The 23,614-nt window shown below is 35.5% G+C and overlaps 1 protein-coding gene across 2 annotated transcripts in view; it reads left to right on the top strand.

Annotated features, from left to right (window-relative positions):
• The first annotated feature begins 434 nt into the window (after positions 1–434).
• The window catches only part of LOC149807875 (kelch-like ECH-associated protein 1B), an 88,603-nt gene continuing 65,423 nt past the window's right edge, over positions 435–23,614 (top strand). Inside the window, exon 1 of one of the 2 annotated variants that reach the window (XM_089971461.1) lies at positions 435–519. The gene's annotated coding sequence lies outside the window, so the exon portion shown is untranslated. Of the gene's footprint in view, positions 520–22,643; positions 22,742–23,614 lie in introns of those variants that run through there. The other variant, XM_089971469.1, reaches the window with a different exon arrangement.

Here is a 23,614-nt window from a genome sequence, read left to right as displayed (position 1 = left end):
CCACATTTAACCATTTTTATTAAAAACAAGATGGTTTGCTTAACTAAAATTTCAATACTAAAACTTAATTATCCAAATTTTCCATTATCTTTGCCGTGACTTCAAAAATATTGATATTATCTGAAGCATTATAAGCAAGAAAATTTAAAATCTCAATTTCAGGGTAAATTCTTAAACTTTATGTAAAACTGCTGCCATGTGATTCTTTTTGTAAGTTTAAATGCTAGCATTTATATAACCAGAAAATCGCATTTGAGTAAAATATATTTACGTTATTTGTTTAAATATGCTTTTAATAGAAAACGATTTCGAATACGATTGAACGATTAAACGAATGAACGATTGAAACAAATGTTGCATCAACGAAGGCGTGGTCTATTATCAAATGGTAAACTATTTGTTTCGTGCGCTTGCGCCGAATGTTTCAGTGTTTAGTTATTTCCGGTCCACATGATAAAATTAACCTAGAAAAAGTGTGCAAAATTCATTCATGGTTACGGGTTGTAACTGACGGTGAAGGTAAGTTTTAATACTTGTTTCTAAACGACGTTTTAAAGCACTGTCACATGGCGTTTCAGTAATTTTAATGAAGTCTGCCTGTTGCCGAAAAAGTATTTCAGATTTTCGTCTTTCATAGATCACCCAAACAGCTAGGCCTACTGTATACTTGGCTACACAGGGGTTCGTACGAAGAAAATTGGGAGTATCCTCCATGAATCAAGGGATGGGGTGGGGTGGGGGGTCTAACCTGTGTTATATTGTTACAGGTTAGACCTCCCCATCCCTTGATTCATGGAGTATACTCCTAATTTTCTGTGTAACGAACCATCGGCAATAGAACCTTTAAATGGATTACTTGTCCCAATACACATTCTGTCACAATACTTGCAAATATGTATATTTTGATATTAAGAACGAGTTTCCGCCGCCATTCTTGCATAGGTTCGATTAGTTACATCATTAACCGTTGTCAGTAATTCAGCAACCCAGATTTGTAATGGTAAAATATTTGCTGACTCATTGACAGAGGCGTAGCTATGATATTTTATGCCCGGGGACGAACTATAAAATTGGCGCCCCAGCCCCCTCCCCGTTTAATCACATTTTTGAATATTACCCTTGTTTACTTATTATAATGTAACGTTGTAAGCCTCATTTTGGCGCCCCTGTACCTTGGCGCCCGGGGACATATGTACCCCCCTGCCCCCCCCCCCCCCCCCCCCAGCTACGCCTCTGCTCATTGACATTGACATTGCAGTACATGTCAGTTTCAGGTGCATACACCATGCGGCAGTGGCTTAAGAGCGTCATCTTGCAGGAACACAATAAAAACTTGAGTTTCCTCTGACCCTTTCCACCCCATTTATAACACCATGTTGGCCAATGCTGCATGTCATGTAAATCTGTGCAACGATATGACATTCCTGTAAACAGTGGATCATGTGTTGTTTTTGGTTGAATAGCAATTTGTATCAAGAAAGAACGATCGTCCTTTAGTTAAAGAAGTGACATTCATAAAATGTACAAAAATATCACACATTTCTACCCTAAATATATATGAAAATTTGATTTTAAGTGTCAACATGAAGATCTACTCCATGACCTTTATGAACTTGTAACCCAGAAAATCTGTTTTCCTATGTATCTTTTAGAATAATACAGATAAATACAATATATAAAAGATGGAAATGTATACCTTAAAACAATACTGTATTTTAATCCAAGTTTACAATTTTGCAAAAAGTTGTCCCACATATACAAAATCATCTGCTATCCAAAATGCCAACTTGCCGCTAAAACAGGATTCTCAAGAAATTCCCCGGCATATATTCTGATTCTAAATTCTTTAGTAATTTTTTCCCCCTAAACAAGACGTTGTAAACACATTACATCCTATTCATTGTCTGCATGTGAGTCACAACACATGGCAACAGAGTTGGTGTAAACTAGTACAGTGGCAAATATTTTGTTATTTCTGTGTTATGCATGGCATTAAAAAGAAGGCATTTAAATGGCATATAGCATGTATCACCTCTCCCCGACAGTTATCACATGGGGCACATATCTTTGAAGTTTGGTTAACTTCCACCTATCAGTTTAAGTGGAAATTTGGTTGTGTGCAGCTCGATGAATGTACATGCATGATATAACCTACTAAAGCATGGGCATACAAAAGAACTTAGTCATAATTTCTTGAATTTTAAGGAAATGTTTAGTTTTAATGGTTTCATTTCAGTCATACAGCAGATATGTACTTTTGGACTGCCCATCTGTACATCAGTATCTTGATGAAGGCTCCATATAATGTGCACAAATCTGTACACATGGTCAGTTTGTTGTGTTTCTCAAGAGTGACCGTTCAGTCTTTATGCTGGTAACACTAATTTCCTGACAGAGTACTGGATATTGTATTTGTATTTTATTGAAGCAAATTGACTAAAACTGGATACGTAATTTTTTTTTAATGCATCTTATTACTTAAAACTCTTTAATTTGAAACATTATTCTGAATCTGTCTACATTTTGATTCTACCAGAAGCATACCCTGTGGTTTATTATGGTATATTCGGTCAATATAAACTATGCTGTTGAGACAAGTTTCGGATTTTCCATGAATATTTCTAATGAAGTACGTGAAGGCTGTGAGAAAACTCATTTAAACCGAGACATAATTGAATACACCCTGACCAAAACATGTATAATTATTATCTTGATGTTTAGGACCCGGTCTGTTTTGTAAGTTCATGGTTTGTGTTGTTTGCAGCATAACCCATACAGTTTTGAAGAATGCAATTAAAGTTAGAAACCAGGAAGTAAAGTACCAGATTCATGATATTCTTGTAGAGTTCTCATTAATGTGCTAAATACATGTTTGACACAGTCAGTTTTTAATTAAAAATTTTAGTATCAGTTTTGGAAATAAATCCTTTCCTTTTTTTATTGAACTTAAGATACCCCTTAGGCTTGGTGGGAAAGGACGAGTCTTTGGTACCAAATATGGCAATTTTCTTAAAGTAACTGACAGTGATTCATTATATTATGAAAGACAGATGTATATAACACAAGTCAGAGGTGTTAATTGGTTGGTCTATTACTGTATTGAAAAGCAATATGTATTTCAGGTCCATATTTTGGGGTTGCCTAGCAGCCTCTTAATAGAGTTGCCACTTTATTGTTATTTTTATTAACCCAAGCATAAACATGGAAGGTACATGTTGTGTTGCCTTTGTCAATTCATCCATCTGATCTGTACAGTTCATCAAAGCTTGCTTGAGTTTCACATTTGGTTCAGGCATTGTACACGTAAGTCCCAGAGCAATACACTTTGTATATACATGTATCTTTGTATTGGAGAGTATACTGTGCATATTACCCAAAGGTAGGTCACTATGACCTTATGTTTAACTCATTAACTTGGTTCAGTTTTGTGTTTAGGTCAGTTTTTATGGTATTATTGGTCACTGAGTCATGTGACTTGGGATTTTGATGCGTACTGGTCAGTTCAGTATCATCATATCAAAAGTAGGTCATTGCGACCAATATGTAATGCTTCAGTCACTTTGGTTCAGCTTTACATTTAGCAAATTATCTCAGACTTTATTGCCCACAGGGGACCGCTCTGGTGGCCTAAGTGGTTAGAGCGTCCACCTCGAAAGTGAGAGGTCGTGGGTTCAAACCCTGTTTGAGTCATACCAGAGACTTCTAAAAATGGTTCTAGCAGCTTCATCTTTTGGCCCTCAGCATTTGGAGGTTAGTGTTAGGACTCTTTGGCCTGATGTTAGGATAGTTTGACTTGGTGGGATTCTTTATGATACTACATGTTTGTGGCTTGATGCCTCAGTGCTAGACATCATTATAAACTGCCACACTGCAGACATCATAGCGACATGACTGAAAAAATGTTAAAGCTACATTAAAAATCACAGACACGCACATGAAAACACATTGACCACAGGGACATGCAACTTTGGATGTTAATGTTTCTTGGCAAGTACATTAATGCCCAGCAAAATTCTGGTTATTGTGACCTTCATGTGTGTTGATGTATCTGGGTGAGTACAAATGCACCATACCAAAATTAAGTCACAGCAATATATAATTTACATCTGTGACTCAGTATTAGTTTTCCTTTTATTTCAGTTTTTCATGCACATTTGACTGCAGGTTTGTGGAGAAAAGGCATTTTTGTTTTTGAAGTTTCAGCAATATACTTGAACAGATTTGCAGGTTATTACAGGCTTAGAATTCAGCATAAACTTATAGCCAGAAAGACTAGTGTGCGATATGTTTCCAGTACCACTCTTCATTGTGCAGGTATTGGAACTACATCACTTGACTCCAAGAAAGCCTTTGATCTTGTTGATCATGAAATTCTGCTGCAAAGTTGAACTGTTACAGGTTTGACAATCCATCTTTAAACTGGTTTAGCTCATACCTAAACCACTGGTCTCAACAAGTAAGCATTGACAATATTAGCTCTCAACTTTGACTATTCATTCAGGGGTCCCTCAAGGCTCAGTTTTAGTTCCTGTCCTCTTCCTTATCTGTATCAATGATCTATCATTAAATAATGAATCCACAAATACAGATTTGTTTGCAGATGATGCAACTGTGTATACATCTAGTTCTGATACTGAAATTATTAAAATGAGATTTAACTCTGACCTTATTAGAGTCCAGAACTGGGCACAACAAAATTGGATGGTAATTAATGAAGGTAAAACAAAATGTATGATTTTGGAGACATCACAAAAGCTACACAAGTAAGGGAACCCAGAACTATCTTTTGCAATAAATAATCATCTGTTAGAAAATTTCAAACATGAAAAGCTTGTAGGTGTGACCGTAGATAATAATTTATTATGGAATGACCATATTGATAAGCTTAGTAAAACACTCATCCAAAATTGCCCTACTCAGCAGAATCAATAAATATTTACCTATGGAAACTGGCAATATATACTACAAGTCATATATTCTTCCAACAATGGATTATTGTTTAAATGTATCGGGAACATGTGCTAATCTCAGCTTGACAGGATTTATAAACTTCAGAAAGAGCAGCACACCTAATTTTAGATGCATCTATTGATCATCCATCAAAAGCATTGTTTACAGAACTCAAATGGTTCACAGTATATGACAGGTTAGATTTTCACAAGGCAGTTCTTTTATAAAAATGTCTACATGGAACTGCACCAGAGTATCTTCAGGCCTTATTCAGGCCTTTTTCAACACAATACCAGTTGAGATCAATACCACATGGAAACCTAGCACCAAAACCAAAAACAGCAATTTAAAAAGAGCATCCAATACTCTGGTACAGTTCTGTGGAACAAGCTTCCGCTACATGTGGGGCCCCGAGTGGCCGAGTCGTCTAAAGCACTCACTGTTCCGGATCACTGCCATCTCACCTCTGTCTGCGTGGGTTCGAGTCCAAGGCTCGGCTAGCGTGGGTACGTGGGAAAGCCTGCCAGTAACTTCTCATGGGTCGGTGGTTCTTCCCTGGGTTTTCCAGGGTTCTTTCGCCACCAGTTATACTGGCTGCCATGTATAACCTATCTTGTGCTGAAAAGTCTGTTGAAAATATTGGAATATTTAAGAAGAGATATCATGAGCATGTATGTGTTTCTAATAGATAATGGAATTTAGTATTTTAATACTAAACATGTTAAAATAAACAGTAATTATTGCTATCTTCATATAATGTGCATAGTTATACTCTCCTTAAGAGGGCCTCAGGGGAGAACAGGCCTTGGCTAATGAGTCACCCTCTATAAATAAAGCATTATTCTTCTTCTTCTTATTATCATTATTATCACAAGACCAAGATGCAACAAGCATTTTAATTGGCTGATTGAATTTCCCTTCGCTACTACAGTGGTTCCTTGACTTACGAGTGTCCCAACTAACGAGTTTTTCGAGATACGAGCCGTCTCTTGGCCGATTTTTTGCTTTGAGTTGAGAGCTAAAATTCGGGTTACGAGCCAGCTTCAGATACCCCACCACTAGTTGGCGCAGCGAACGCCACAGTGAACGTCGCAACATCCACCCAGCATCCCGTGTCTCACTCGTTCACTTTAAGCGGTTAGCTCGCAGTGGAAGCATCAGTGTTGTGCGCGCATTTGTGCTTGCAGTTAGTTTGCAAAACTTCGTTTTTGCAACCATGGATCCAAAGAAAGTGAGTGCGAAGGACAGTGCTGAGAAGAAGCAGATGATGTGCATTGAATTAAAGAAAGAAATTATCGAAAAACATGACCAAGATGTGCGTGTAGTCAACTTGGCGAAGCAGTACGAGTGTAGCACTTCTATGATCTGCACCATACTGAAGCAAAAGGAGTCGATAAAGGCTATAACGCCAGCCAAGGGTGTTAAAATAATTTCTAAGCAGCGGACATCTATCCATGAAAATATGGAGAAGCTGCTGATGGTGTGGTTGATGGAGAAGCAGCTCGCAGGAGATACCGTGATGGAGGCTATAATCTGCGAGAAGGCACGAGCTATTTATGCTGATTTGCTGCAGCAGACCCCAGGCACTTCAACGGACGAGGCATCGGGCGAACAGTTTAAAGCCAGTCGGGGCTGGTTTGAGAATTTTAAAAAGAGGATCGACATTCACTCCGTTGTCAGGCATGGTGAGGCAATGAGCACGGATATGAAGGCAGCTGAAGATTACCTCAAAACTTTTGCAGAAATTATAGCAGTAGAAGGATACATCCCCAGCAAGTCTTCAACTGTGATGAGACAGGACTCTTCTGGAAGAAGATGCCAAGGAGGACTTATATAACGGCAGAGGAGAAGAGGATGCCAGGCCACAAACCCATGAAGGATAGGCTAACTCTCGCACTGTGCGCCAATGCGAGCAGCGACTGCAAGATTAAGCTGCTGCTCGTTTATCATTCGGAAAACCCCAGAGCCTTTAAATCACATAAAATTCTGAAAGAAAAACTGCAGGTTATGTGGAGGGCAAACCCGAGGGCGTGGGTCACCAGGCAATTCTTTGTGGAGTGGGTGAATTTGGTCTTTGGTCCTGACGTTAAGAAATATCTCCAGGAAAATAACCTACCCCTACAAGCCCTTCTCATCCTGGACAATGCACCTGCTCACCCACCTAACCTCGAAGGTGACATCCTCGAAGAGTTCAAGTTTATAAAGGTTCCCTACCTTCCACCCAACACCACCCCTATCCTGCAGCCCATGGACCAGCAGGTGATTTCTAATTTCAAGAAGCTCTTCACCAAGCACCTGTTCCGCCGCTGCTTTGAGGTGACGGAGAGTACAAACCTCACCCTTCGAGAGTTTGGGAAGGACCACTATAACATCGTGATATGCCTCAGAATTATCAACATGGCCTGGCAGGGTGTTACAAAGAGGATCTTGACCTCTGCGTGGAAGAAGCTGTGGCCTGAGGTTGTGTCTGAAACGGATTTTGAAAGACTCGAACCCGAAGCGGCAGTGGTGGAGGAGATTGTATCCCTCGGCAAGTCCATGGGCCTGGACATGGATGAAGGTGACATCAACGAGCTCATCAAGGAGCACTCCGAGGAACTGACAGCGGAGGAGCTAAAGGAGCTACAGACGCAGCAGCACACAGAGGTTTTGAAGGAAATAGGTGACGCGGAGGAGGTTATCTCTACAAGTGAGATAAAGGAAATGTTGGGAATGTGGGAGAAACTTTCAGACTTTATTAAAAAGAAACACCCAGAAAAAGTTGCAACTGGGCGTGCGACAGTGCTATTTAATGACACTTGCCTAACTCATTTCAGAAACATTCTGAAACAGAGGATGAAACAGACCTCATTGGACAGGTTTTTATCGAAAACCCCTGCAGATGAAAGTGAGTAAAGCGTTGCAAAAAATGAAAAAATCAGCGAATAAGATTCAGTTATTCACTTCGGCCTCTCTTCTCCACCTCCGTCAGCATCTTCAAGTCATCTGATCTCCAAGGTAAATGCTGTACATTATACTTAATAAAACCAGTTTATTGCAGTACATTCTATTGTATTGTGTTTTTATACAATATCCATTATTTATAAGTACATTTTTCTTATTTAAAAACATGTAACAAAAAAATTGCGGTGTTTTTTGGGGATCCGGAACGGATTAATGGCATTTCAATTCATTTCAATGGGGAAAATTGATTTGACATACGAGTAATTTGAGTTACGAGCTCCGTCACGGAACGAATTCAACTCGTAAGTCAAGGAACCACTGTATTTTTAAAAATATGTCTGCAATGACAGATTCATGTATTCATGTTGATTTCAGTCACAAAGACAGAATATAGTGGTCATTCTAAATGGAAGTTTCTCATCCATGGCAATGCAAAAGGTATTATTAAATTTAAAGTAAAGAAGAAAAAAAAGAAAAAAAGAAAAAAACCAGCAGTAATATAATTTCAGTAATTTACCCAGATTTGAAAAATATTCCAAATTGCCATTTATATCGATTGGAAGCATCTTAACTTTCATAAATGTAACTTACAGTCCTGTGTTACAAAGCTTCAAGTTGGTTCATACGTTTATAACTGTTAATAGTAGGCAAATTAAGAAAGAGAAACTACCAGTCCCCCAATCTACCAAAAGTAATACCTTGCAATGTGTAAATTTGTGTTGTAAAGTGTAGTCACGTTAAATCTGAAATATCCTTCTATTGTTTTCAGTAAATGTCAGTACCAAAATATCTTTCCCTGGTATTTTGTAAATGTCAGCATACATAGATGGGTAAAACCCAAATACTGTATGTACTTACTTATACGAGTCCAATTGCAGATTGGTCAGACCCAGATCTGATGTTGCATAATGTGCTGGCAGATCTGGGTCTGTGCAGTTTGTTAGGAGTAGTCAGTAAAACAAACAGCATAGACCTTGATTTGCAGGGGATTGTGCTACAATATTAGGGTCTTTGTTGTTTGCAGTTTGACTTGAATTATAGGTGAGTAAATATGATCCCCCCCCCCCCCCAACCAGTATATGGTATACATCACTACCTATGGAAGGGAAAACAATATATACATATGGTGTGTTTATCTGCATTATGGTTAATTGCAGTTTCCAGCTCATGTATTTAGAAATCTATTTCATTTTTTTTATTCTTAATTTTCTCTGGTCAGGTGCTAGACTAGGATGAACCTTGTTTTTGAAAATGCTGACCTTTTAAGTGTGGGAAGAAAATATTACAAGTAAAGTCCACTTGTATTAATTAAACAATCTTGCATCGGATTGGCTCATCTTACTACCAATCACAAAAATGTATTTTTGATAAAATTTCGAATAAACAAATTTATATCATCAAGATGTTCAGCAAGTTTTATTATGAGCAAGCTGTCAAGATGTTTGCAATTTAATGAAATTCGGTGCAGGTAGAACTAGTTCTCAGGTTTGGGTGACACAGAGCCTTTTTTATTACAAACCAGCCACCAGCTCAATTACTGTCTAGTTTTCCAGCTGAGCTGTCTGTTTCTAGAACATTTTTTAATTTTATAGTTGCATTGGCTTAGCCTTGTACATTTAGTTTTTAGCAGGTTACTTTAAAACGTAATGAGAAGACTGCCAAGTTCATCTGAAGCAAAAAACTAAACCAGATTCGTAAAAAAAGTACATTTTAGAATACAAAATGCATAAATTTCAGCAGAACAGTTAATGCCATAGGGATAACAGTGGATAATTTCTAATTTATACCTGACGAAAAAGTATAAAATTTTAAATGTAGTTAAGAAAATACAGAATTTCATACTTGTCATATACTTTAGAGGTAGATTTCTTTACAACAGTAAAGGTATTATTAAAATTAAATCTTTACTTGCAAGTAATTGTGTCTTTTTCTGATATTGATTTTACACTAGACAGAAAATATTCTTGTATAAGTTTATACATATATTTGGAGGGAATTATTTCTGAGATTTATGCCACATTTGAAAAGTCAGACGGTTTGATGAAACAGAGTTTAACTGCTGATTGTATTGCCATCTCTGTTAAAGCGCCATTTCATATATTCAGTGTCATTACTCAATTTTACCCAAAAGAACATATTTTTAGTTAGTTTTTGATAAGCAGGATTAACCAGATATACTTTTCTCATGAAACACGTTAAAATAAATTGCAATGATTGACAAAACCAATGGCCTTACACCTGGAAAACCTGTGAAATCATAATTAAAATTTGTGTGAAAGCCATGGGAATCTGTATGCCGTAAAGTAACGCTTCATTTGTAAATTTCACCTTTAATGATCTTGGTTAAGATCAAATGACTCCATAGTAAATATTTATCTTTAGAAATAAAGGGTTTTTACGATCTGCATAAGCTTGCATATTGAAATGGTCAACAGGTTAGTTATTTAATCCATGAAAGATATCAGGGTGACTTGGGCCTCTTTTTTACTTTGAGTTTTCCTTTCAGCTATAATATTTCTTTTTTTTCTTCTTCTCTGTACCCCCCCCCCCCCCAAAAAACCACAACAAGTTCATTTATGAAATAACATAGGACATATATATAGACATGAGGAACAAAAATATGTTTCTCCACAAAGGAGGGGACAGAATTATAACAAAAGAAAATATTCCAGCCCCCACCCCTCAGTCTCCTTGATAAATTAGTTGGTGGTTAACTATACCTTGCTTGTGTGTGCTTTCATGTACTGCAGCTCCTTTGCCTTTTCAGAAAATGGCATAAAACTTTAAAATACAAAAATTAATATTTAATGTTAATTTGGTTACTAGTCTTGCACATATAACTTTGATCAATAAGTTCCAAGCTTAACGACACCCTTTTGAATTTACAAGAGCGGTTAAACAGTGACATCTAAAATAAAAGGGAAGATTGAACTTTGCTATTAGTTTTTAGTTTATTGAGAAATTTTCACATCTAAATGCATAGTAAAAAGATAATTAGAATAGCTTAAAATAAAGCTCGAATTTAATTATCTTAACAGCAAGCATGTTTTCATTTTTATGATAAGATAATTCAAACATAATTTTTTAATACAGCTGTTGTATTTGTTACAAATTGATTTTAAATATTACAAGTATAAAATTGTGTATGATCGTTTAATCTTATGTTTGTCACTGTCACATGTGGCAAATGGGATGTTGTGAAAGCTTTTCGAGCCCAGTCATCTTTTAGAAGATTGGGGGACTTTGAAGAAAAACAAAAAGTCATTTTATAAGTTGTTTTGTTTAAGTTAGTTACCTGCATATGTGAATGTGTTGAGTACACACATTTATTTGTGGTACTGTGAATCGTCCTAAGATATTTAGGAGAGGACATTAGTTTTGTTTGAATTTGATGTAATTTCTGAAGGCTCCTAAATATTTTCTGGTTTGTTGAGTAAGTTTATTTTATGTTTATTTGACCTAGACTGGCTCTCTCTCAGAAACATCCTGCCTGGGTGTTGGCATCCCACTCATCCTATGTACCATGTCAATGGTGTAGCTAGTAAATTGTTGGCTTCAGTGTCAACACTTCCTATATTTATCAACAAGCTCTCTAATGTTAGCAGTCTTTCACACGGTGTCAGCTATAGTTAAGCTTAATCATCCCACTTTTGTTACAGTTATTAGATTACAACTTTTATGTGCCTATGAACATACACATAGCAAATTCCTCTACTTTTAGATAACAGCTTTTGGGTATTGGGTGGGTCTACTATTTTTCTTTTGAGCTGAGAGATTGTTTTTAAACCTCAAGATTATAATTTTTGTCAGAAAATAAAAATTATGGATATAATGTGCTGTTATTGTGCTACTACTCAGCACAAGATTATTGTTCCAGCTATTATTTGACAGAATTTTTTAATTAAAGAAATTGTTAGGCCCCTGCCCAACAACATAAATTGTTGGCCCCTAAGATAATTGTGGCTTAGGGTGGTACATAATTTTTCATGGAATCCAACTCATTTCTAATGACCATTTGTCATTTTTAATGGGCTGTTTTACAAAACTGAACGCACCGATGACCCATGGACCCTGTCTTTCCTACAGACAGGCACAGTAGAGCTAGCTGGAGTGCAGTAGTGGGACACGTAAGAAATTAAATCATTAATTTGCTATGAATTTTCAACAAAATATAAAGGAAACATTTAGGTTGAAAAGAAAACCCTTACTGTAAATAATATATATATATATATATATATATATATATATATATATATATATATATATATATGTGTGTGTGTGTGTATGTGGTCCTCTGTACAACGAGACATTTATCACTTCTGTTCACCAGAGAGAATACCTTTATTTCCAATATAACAGAGGGTATTGGTTAGTTCATGGATACAGCAGCTTGTAAAAAAATTATGCTTTGTCACTGAAGACTAATTAACTGTAATGGGGCACAACTGAGTGTAAAATAAAATGTACTTGAGGGCCATTCACGTTATTGGATGCTATGAGAGGATCTGCACGTAGACAGAATAAAACAGTATTAGATTATGGATAATTACATTTTAAGCAGTGTTTACATGGTAGAGATTTCTCCAAATGTTTGCTTTTAAAAATGAGCTGCAGAATGACCCCTTCAAGGCCGGCTCAGTATGACTCCAGTAGACAAAAAACTGACACTCGTGATTAATAAGATGCCAGTTTCAGAGGATGCAATACAGTTTGGTATTAGACTGTGTCAGTTAGAACTTCTGACATATATTAAACATAATACAAGAGCAGCATTTATGCATTGTCCATTAGATATATTTAGTTCCTGTTTGATGCCATTTATCAGTAAATTCGGTGTAAACCATTGATATTTATTTTTCTTTGAAAGAAATTTACAGTTAGCAAAAACTTAAACTGATAGGAAAATATTTTCATTAGTTTCTTTAGTTTCATGAGTTTCCTTATTAATTTGGGGCATTGCATTTTAACGAGGTTTTTGCTCGCAGAAAATAAAATAGGGTTACATATTTTGTATCTAAAAAAAATCTGATACTGATTTAAATCAACATAATTATTTGTGTCTTTTAAGTTGGTAAAAATAAAGCAACATAAATTTGAATAGATAAGCAGTAATGGCAATTAAACCAAATACCCAAAATGCCATTCTGCCTGTTAAACGAAACATATGGGTTAATTGTTCTTTAGTTTATAAAAAACAAGTCAACTATTTTTGAATCTAGTAGAAAAAATACTTGTATACCAAATGTATTCAAACACTGAATTTAGAGTCCTGTAATCACTGAAAGTATATATACTTTCTGAGAGCATACATCAACATGTCCACTCCCTCCTCGACTTCATTCTAATGATAATTTAAATACATGTATTTAAAATATAATATCGTAATATATGACACATATGCTTCAGATTCAACTATAGATATAATGCACACACATGCACGCTACATGCTGTGTTAGCTGAACAGTGCGAACAAAAACATGATCAATGAAAAATATTATTAACTTTCCAAATCAACATTTTGATTAAAAAGCAAAGTTTATTTGAGAAATTGTGGTGCTCACACAAAATGGTACAATTAAAGCATGATAGTATTTTACATTCCCATTCAGACATAACATGGTTGAACAGAAGGTTTTAGATTGTGATGGTAAATCGAGATATAGAGGATCAAGTCAAACTGATATTGACAAATCTCTATGCAGGGTCTCATCTTGAACAGAAAATGTGTATTGGGTATACCCTTTTGAAAAGGGAGTGGGTGGATTCTTTGATTAGGAGAAATGTAATGAAGTAATGAAGATGGGGCTTTACAGTATAATGCATTATTTTGTACATTTTGGTAAATTTCATTGCACCATTAAAACAAGGTTTAGCATCATTCCTGCAATCATATGTTCTGGAATAGACCTTATGAATAGTAATGGAGGAGGCATAATAAATCAATGCTCTGCCATTGTAAGTTTTTGTGTAGAACTTGGATTACAGTGTCCAAGATTTGTTGAACATTCTTCAGTATAAGATAGCCTCCCTTACTTATGAATCCTATGAATGTGCATGTGTGTCTGTGTGTCTTGGATGGGGTGTGTCCTACACTTCTGATTCCAGGCTGCAGATTTGTAGAAATTTGGATATTATGAAATCCCATTTCATTAGGGGTCAAAGGTCATTCAGTATTTAAAATTTCTCTGTAAAGGCAGGCAAATTTTCAGTTTATGGGTCATAAAGAATAGCCATATATAGTTTCTTTTGTTTCTTATTCATCACATCATCACAGGGCTTCCCATATAAGATGAGGGTCTTTTAATTTCTGTGTATTGAATAACCAGCTAATTCAAATAATGTTTTTGAAGTGTGAATAGTTGTTGTCAAGTGCAATTTATGCAAGCTGGCTGACCAAGGAATCAGTCCTGTTTTGCGGTCATGTATAAACTGTCAGTCAGTGAACTAAATTTTTTTCAGAGTGCACAAAACATTAAAATGCTCTGAGTGTTTAAAGTCCGTGATGATTTAATTTTATGAGCAGGATACAGTAATTTTTTGTCAAATATAAATTTGGGAGAGGACATCATATATGCATATTTTGAATTTTTTTTTAATATTGTGCACATAAATCAATCATACATGGTATTTGTTCAAAAACCAATTTTGATGTGAAAAAAGGACACCTGTGTGCAATGGTTGAAGTCCAGAGCAATGTTGCTCCAGGATGTGTGGTTCATTTCTCCTAAAAAAAATTATGCTAAAAAATCGTGCATTCAGATTGCCACGAGCTTAATGAAACCTGTAATATTTATTATTAGTAACAATGCTCAGTCCTTATAATAAAAGCGATTTTGCAGCTGAGTGTTGAGATAGATACTTGTATTCTAGTTATTAAAAATTGTGTTTTACAAACAGCACTTGGTGTGGTAATGTCTCTGTTGCTGTTACATTCAGTTCTAATGAGTATGATGTGTTGTTGTCATAACCTGTTTATTATGGAAACCAAGTTCATGAACAGTTCATGCCAGTTCATGAATTATTCATGATCATTTCGTAGGGGATATGGCCCACCAAGCCGAATCCTTTGTCATGCAAAATGATTGACTTCACAAGGTTTCATGAGAGATAAAAAAGGTGGTGCAGCCCTCTGGTCATTGAAAATGCCCTCAGGGTTGTTTGAGTTTGAAACCCATGGTATAGAGCTTTCCGATCTTTTCGATTGTGTAGAGCCTTCTTTTGTTTGGAACTTTAAATTAAACTGAAAGCAGCCAAAAACTAATAAAAATGATATGTCTTCAGTGCTCTGGATATGAGGAAGTAAGCAGTGCATTTAAATTCAATCATTTTTTAAGTGATGTCTGCAACAGTAGCATTTGCTACAACAATGCAATTCAGTAATGAAAGATTTAGGGCTCAAGCAGTGCTCTCAAAATGTTTTTACATGGTCAGGCTGAGGGTACATGGCACATGAAGAATCACTTGTCCAATGTACAAATCTGCTTACCATGAAGAATTTAAGGTTCTGTTAAAAAAAAAAATCAACATGCCTCTTTGGCAAGTAGCCCTTGGAAGAAGATGGAGCCCATGTAAATGTGCATGCTCTCTTCAGTTTTGGATTTAGGGATATTATGTAAATGGGCTGATGGTTGTTTTGGGTCAATGTTTTAATGTCATTTTTCTTTTTTCTTTAAAATGGGAAAAAGATGCTTTTTATTTTTTAGTAATTTCACAATGTAATTCCTGATAATTGTTCTTATTTTGGGTTTTTATCATAGCTTTAACGATTTTTCAGTCATATCGCTACAATGTTTTCACTGTGGCAGTTTATAATGATGTCTAGCACTGGGGCATCTTGCCACAGACATGTAGGATCATGTCCCACCCAGTTACATTATCTTGACACCTGGCCGACCAGTTCTAACACTAACTTCTTAATGCTGGGCACCAAGCAAGGCAGCTGTTGGTACCATTTTCACAAGTCTTTCATTTGACTTGGCTGGAACCTCCTGCATCTGAGTTGGATGCTCCCACCACTTATGGTCTGATGTTAAATGTAAATAAATTGACAGAAAAAATAAAAACTCTTCATTTGAATCACATAATTGTGTAATCTGCATTCATTCCATATTCAGTGAAAGGAACTATCCACCAGCAAAATTAGATGTTTATGATGGATTCCTTGCAAAAGATAGGCCATTTGTGAGAGATGTCAGAAAGTTTTTCCAATTTATTTAATGCTAAATTTAATTTACACAAAGTGTTTTACTCATGTGCCAGCCAGTATTTTTAACTGGTCATTACTCAGAGCTGACATGTTCTTGTGTTCTTTTTCTGTTACAAGGGGATTAAAAAGTAACTTGAATCTATTTTACAAAAGCAGAATCTAATGTTATCTAAATGAGATTCAGTTAAATACAGTATATTCTTCTATCATGTGAACATTTTAAAATTGATGACACTGAGAGTCAAAAATACACACTTTGACAATGATGTTTTTGCCATGGTTGTAGCATGGTTGCCATGGTTGTAGCATGTGTTTCCAGCTCATTTTGTTACTGCTCAGATTTATTTCTTAAAATTCAATTTTATTCATTTCTGCAATTTTTCACAAAAGACTTTTAAGTATATTTGCAAATCACCTCTCCTAAACACTCAGTTTACGTTTAGTGTGAATGGTTATCATTTTTTTCTTCTGTTAAATGTGAATTCACATGTACAAGACTATGAAACCATTCTAGCAAAAGTATCAGTCCTTGTAAGCAAAATAAGTATATACATCACAGATGAAGGGCTGAACTCATAACCAGGAACTTGGTTGAGATTTTATACTGACACTGCTGTGTGGATGTGTCTTTCATATTTGAGTGGGCAATTTATTTTTTGTGCACTGGTGCAAAAATGCAGCATACAGTAAGATTTTGAATGCCTCTGGGTGTAGAGCACCATCTCATCATAAACTTTTAAAAATAATAAGTCCCAGTGCCACAGTTTTAAGGCCCTACCATAACTATAGAAGAGTCACAGAGTATTACTAATGTAAGTCAGGTCAGACACAAATTTGTATATTGTATAAAAGTTATAATGGCCACATTTTCTTAACAAAGTAATGTAAAAAAAATGTGTTAATCAACAGTAAATTGAACTTTATCTTTTTAGGACAAAATATCTAAATTATGGGGGGAAAAATGGCCATAAAATTTAAATTTGGGCAATGACTATCGCTGGATATGAGTCTGATCTGGAACAGGATTCAGTAGTCCTATGCTTTTCTTGTACAGTAGTTTTCAGGGCCATATTTTGATTCTACTGGAAAACTGTAGCACCGACCTAGAAGTATTGGCAATTTATTTCAGTCAGAAATTAGTATGAAACAGCCTGGGTTAATTGCAACAATAAAATTTTGGGGCCTCCATCCCCAGTGACTCTGCTATTAAATACTTTATTTTTCCAAAGAAATAAGTTTGTGCAGATGGAATAAGTTTCGGTTTGAAATTAAATAATCCTGAACTAGATAATAACTGTGCCAGGTAAATACTTTTGAAGACCAGAAGTAACATGTGTGTGTTTGTGTGTGTGATTTGGATTTTAACGTAGCTTTAACAAGTTTTTAGTCATATTGCTGTAATGCCTGCAGCATGACAGTTTATAGTGATGTCTAGCACTGGGGCATCATGCTGTGGACATATTCCATGATGTCCCACCCAGTCACATTATCCTGACACCTGGCCGACCAGTTCTAACACTGACCTCTTAATGCTGAGCGCCAAGCGAGGCAGCTGTTGGTACCTACTACCATTTTTATAAGTCTTTGGTATGACTCGGCCAGGGATCCCAGAAGTATGGGTACAGTTCATAATGGACTGGACTCAAGCTATAGAATAATGAACACTATTTAAAACTACATTTCATTTTCAGTAATAAAAAAAGCATGAAATAGAATGTCATAAAGAACATTATTTTGTAACATTGTTTTGTTCACTATAGAAGTAAAGTTGTTAAAGTCATTTTACATTTAATGCTTGTCCAAGCATACAGTGGCAGATGGATCTTGGGCCGTGTGTTGTCCTAAGGAAGATAATGATTGAATAGCTGTGGATGCATTCCCTCCCATCTGCTTGGGTGGTCAGTCACTGCTGGTTTCTGACCATCTTCGTTAATTTTGTAACTTATGAGAAGGAATATTTTTGGTTGATTCATTTATTCAGCTGATTGCTTTGCCTTCTCAGTGAGAGGTTTATGTACCCTTAGTTGCCAATGAAGCTGGTATTGCTACAAGTTAGGTTGTGTGGCAGTCATAATGTCCCGACATATTTTTACAGCATCTGGGGTTTCGAACTATTGTCTTTCAGCCAGGTTTCAGCTAAATGTTGGATAAAACAATTTTGGTTTTTTAATTAGCAGCATAAACAGAGAAATGACTAGAAAAATCTTATCATTAATCATGGTTCATCTCAGGGCAAGGACTTTACTTGAATTATGTACCCTTAGTTGCCAATGAAGCTGGTATTGCTGCAAGTTAGGTTATGTGGCAGTCATAATGTCCCGACATATTTTTACAGCATCTGGGGTCATTTATCATGGTGTATCTTGGGACAAGGACTTTACTCTAATTACAGCTTGGGTCATTTATCATGGTGTATCTTGGGACAAGGACTTTACTCTAATTACAGCTTGGGTCATTTATCATGGTGCATCTTGGGGCAAGGACTTTACTCTAATTACAGACAGGGCAATTTATCATGGTGCATCTCAGGGCTAGGGCATTAATAATAATAATAATAATAATGACTTTATTTAAAGAAGAATTTCATTTGATCACCAGGCTAATTTTCCATGAGGGATTCCATCCACTATTTGTATAACTTTTGCGGTGTTTGCAAGTTGTGGTGACTTTAGACAACAAAGCTATTAAGTAATAGATAATTAATCTACTAATACATTTAGTATAAAATATGTACAGGTCATTGCACAGACGAGTACTTACAATTTTTTTATATAAAGATTATCAAATTTGTCTAGCACATTACAGGTGAGTATATGAAAGAACATTGTTTTTAAGAAGAGTAGTACTGCATTGTACAGAATCATACAGATGACTGTTTTGTAGATGTTGACCAAGATGCTTCTTAACTGGAGTAAAGTCCTTGCACTGACATGCACCATGATAAATGATCCTGGTTGTAATTAAAGTCCTTATATATATATATATATATATATATATATATATATATATATATATATATATATATATATATATATATATTACCCTGGCTGTAATTAGAGTTAAGTCCTTGCCCAGAAAGCACCATGATAAATGATCCTGGTTGATCCAGTGGTTCAGTTTAAACCTGCAACCATTTGGTGACAAGTCCAGCTAGCTAACCACCTAACCACTGTGGTTTCTGTCTCCATTAGATGCCTCTTATGACAGAGTATAGTGCATTGGGCCTATTTTACATCCACAAGCCCATAGGTTGTGGAGAAGAGGGGTGGGGGCCAAAAATCCAAAAGCATGGATCAGCAAACATTAAAGATTTTATGATTTTACTTTATAGTAGACTGTCTCTTAGACATGGATTTAGATGCCTTGTGCCTTGTTTTAGGGTCCCATGTGCTGTCCCTCGATGCCAAATGAGTCCCGATCCTTGATAACATTTCAACATTAGTGATTTTCTGTAACACATATAAAGTAATATGTTATATGCCTTTTGTTATGTTAACAGTTGTGCATAATCTCTTTAATGTATTTTTTTGTTTCATTTCATTTCAGTTTCATATTAAGTTTTCAATTTCTGAGCATAGTTATCACCATATACATTGAAGGACCACAAGTGAGATTAGTTTTATAAACTAATTCAGTTACTCTCTGTAAATAAAGACTATTATTATTATTATTATTATTATTGTACTTTTCAGCCTTTGATTATCTTTTTCTTGCAACCCTTTGCAATTCAAGTTTGGATTCATTGGATTCATTTCCATTGCTGCATAGGTATCACTTGTTTTATAATTTAATTATATTTTAGTCTTCCTCGCTTACCATTTATGTGCTACCTTGGCCCCCAAATCATACACATACACCAGTACTGACTTGTGGAGTAGGTTGCTGAGTTCAGGGTATTTCTATTACATACAGATTTTTTTTTATCTTACTATTTTTAAAAATGAGTACAGGTAAAATTTTCTTAACTGAATTATGTTTGTGATAAGTTTGCATTAGCTCAGTGAGCAGAAGATCTTGCCTGTGGTGCCATCTAGCACTTAGATTGTTTGTCAGTCCCATTGCGTCATTGTAAAATTAAATTTCATGTTACAATCTCATCCAATCATTGTGAAGACTCCTTGGTGTGTCTTTTCATATTTTGTGTACAGGGAATACATTTCTGGCATCTCAGTCTGCCTACCTTTTTGTGTCTCCTGAATGTTGGCCAGTATGAAATTAAATATACATGTAGATTACAAAAGAACTTGTTTAATGTTACAGATAATTACGTCAAAATTAACCCTGTTAAAAGCATGCATCGTTAAAATGCAATCCAACTTGCTGTTGTTACATTGCAGTGCAAGGAAAAAAATAGATGAGTCACAGTGGGTAATAGATTTTAGTTACATATGAAACTGAATCCAGATGGCATTTGTTGCATCAAGACAAGATAGTGACATTGAATTATATTACCTATCATGATTAATATTGGTTTACATGTAATGCAGTTAATAGCAGTAATAGATGCACAGGACTTTTGGATTGAATATATCAAACTTTATGTGAATTGGTGTGGTAAATGATGAAAGATAAAAAAAAAGATGCCAGGACCTATCATCGTTTTCATCAAATACATATATTAGACAAGTTCAAAGATGGGCACAACAGAATTTGATTGTAAGGCAAATTAAAATGTGTGTTTCCGGTCAGCCTACTGTCCCTGTTTTTTGTTGCTGACTCTAGCACATTTTTCACTCAAGGTTTAAAAAAAACAAAAAAAATTAATGAAAACAAATTTAAAAGAAATTTGGAAACATTAAATTTCTGAAATTGATTTGTGCATCTAATTGAGTTGGTTTTGCCCAGTACTCGAAGTGCTTAGTCATTATATATCCCAAATATTATAAAATATTTAATGTTTTATTAAACACCCCCCCCTCCAAACCTACCCTAATTTTAAAACCAGTTCACATATAAAGGGGTGGGGGCCTAATAAATGAAGATAAAACAAAAATGCATGATATTTGGTACCTCACAATATTTTACCCAAACAAATTAGGCAACCCAACACTATTTCATATAATAGATAATCATGAGAGAATAATAATTTACAACAGGATGACCATGTTGACAAATCCAAAATGCCCTACTCAGCAGAATCAAGAAATATAATACCAACAAAAACATATATTTTATATTACAATGCATATATTCTTCCAACTCTGGATGACTGTTCAACTGGATGTTGAAACTGTGCCAAATCTCGGCTTGATAGGATTTATAAACTAAAAAAAATTTCTGCATGTGTACTTTTAGATGCAGCTATTGATTCATTGCAAGCATTGTTTACAGAATATGAAGAAGAAGAAAAAAATTGATTTTCACAAGGCAGTTTGTGTATATAAATGTCTACATGGAGCTGTACCAGAGTATGGTCAGGATTCATTCAAGTCTAATATTCAGTACACTGCCAGTTAAGATGACACCACATGGAAAACTTCATCCACCAGAACCAAGAACAGAGCTTCCAATACTCTGGTACAAGATTTCACTGCTTGTACAATCTGTAGAAAATATTACAGTATTTAATTAGAGATATCATGAGCATGCATGTAATACTATTAGATTAGGCCCCCAAAAATGTATGCTTTTGGTTTTGGTCAGCTGACCATCCTGTTTCTCTTTGCTGACCCTAGCTAACACTTTTTTCCCCCCATGGTAAAAAAAGACCTTCCCCCATTACGTTAAATATATTTAATTTTTTATAAAAAAAACTGCCTACCCTAATTTGATTAACCAGTGCAGTAGGAAACGCACATATTTTTTTTGCCTTGTAATACTAAAAATATGTTTAACTAGTCATTACTGTTGACTATTTTATGATGTACATTGTAATGCTCTTTAGAGTGTTTCAAGGGAAAATAGTCTTTGACTAAATGAGTCACCTTCTATAAATAACTGACTGAATGAGTCACTCTTTATAAAACTAGTATTATTATTATAACTTTTTAAATTTCTTCTAGTTTGTTCAAGAATTAGTTACAGTGAGCAAATTCTTACCTACCTCATTTTTGTCAAATTGCACATCTCCATTATGTAACATTTAGCTTTACCACAGAAGCCCTTATTTAAACAAATATGTCATTTTAAACATTTAGATATTAAACAAATTATCTGCAGGTATCTTTATTCCAGCAGGTTTTAGCATGATTTAGTTATTATAGTTTGAGCAGTTTTATATGTTTGCTACTGGAGGCCAAATTACATTTGTAGCTATTCAGTTTTCACTTCCCTGTGATTGGAGTGAACAGTTTGATAATAATAGCAGATCTTTCACTAATCATTAGTTTGTCAATAATGCCTTGTATACACCTGTGTTTGTCAGTAGATTACCTTTAATGTCACTGCCATACCTACATTTGTATATATGAACAGTAGATGAATCAGCAGATTTTTATTTATGTTCCAGACAGCAGAAGGGTTTTAAAAGCAGCTACACTATACCCGTATAGATTTCAATCTTCTGTTACGCCTCTTTTTAAACTTCTTGTTCAAAGTGGTTGGGCTTCGTGTGTGGACAGTGAAACTAATCTCAATCTAAAGTTAAACTAGATGGCACAAATAATTTCATTGCAATTAAATGCCAGACAGTGCTCAGGGAAGGTATGTAGATCTAGACTGCCTGTTGATAAATATTGTAAGGGTTTCATGAAGGCTTATTGCCCTTATACTGGTGAGTAAGACAAATTTAGAAATGATTGTTGTTTTTTTTAGTTACACAAAGTCATTCATGCATTAAACATGCTGTCATGATTCTTCCACTTGTGATACACATGGTCTTGGAGGACTTGGGAATTTTTTTTCATTTTTGGAGTTCGGTGGTGTAGTAATATTACAGTAGATCGTGGATTTTTTTTTTCTTCCTGGAAATTGTGATTTCTTAGCAGTGCCATCCCCTTGCTGTCATTGGCAGATACAGTGTCTCACAAATACATTAGTCAGTTTTTTTTAAAATAAAAAATAACCTTGGAAACCTTGGTTTTTCAGAAGTAGGTTGCTGAGAAATTTAAATTGTGCAACTAGTGGTCCAGGATTCAGTGAAACATGGTACACATGTTGAACTGGTGGTCCACATGTGTCTGTCAAACATGGTACACATGTTGAACTGGTGGTCCACATGTGTCTGTCAAACATGGTACACATGTTGAACTGGTGGTCCACATGTGTCTTGTCAAACATGGTACACATGTTGAACTGGTGGTCCACATGTGTCTTGTCAAACATGGTACACATGTTGAACTGGTGGTCCACATGTGTCTGTCAAACTTGGTACACACATATTGAACTAGTAGTCTGTTTGTGTCTTTTACTATTCACAGTTCTTCAATGTCAATATCTTTAATGTTTTTATGTTTTCAGTCCAATTACCCATCCAAGTCATAAACTATCTACATTCTAATTTCCAGGGAAAAACCATCATTTATGATATGATAGGGGCCCGGACAGCCGAGTGGTCTAAGGTGCTTGCCCTTATTG

This window comes from Sinohyriopsis cumingii, chromosome 1 (genome assembly GCF_028554795.1).
Source record: "Sinohyriopsis cumingii isolate HCF-2022 chromosome 1, ASM2855479v2, whole genome shotgun sequence".
Taxonomy (NCBI): Eukaryota; Metazoa; Mollusca; class Bivalvia; order Unionida; family Unionidae; genus Sinohyriopsis; species Sinohyriopsis cumingii.
This window is presented reverse-complemented; position numbering and strand designations above follow the sequence as displayed.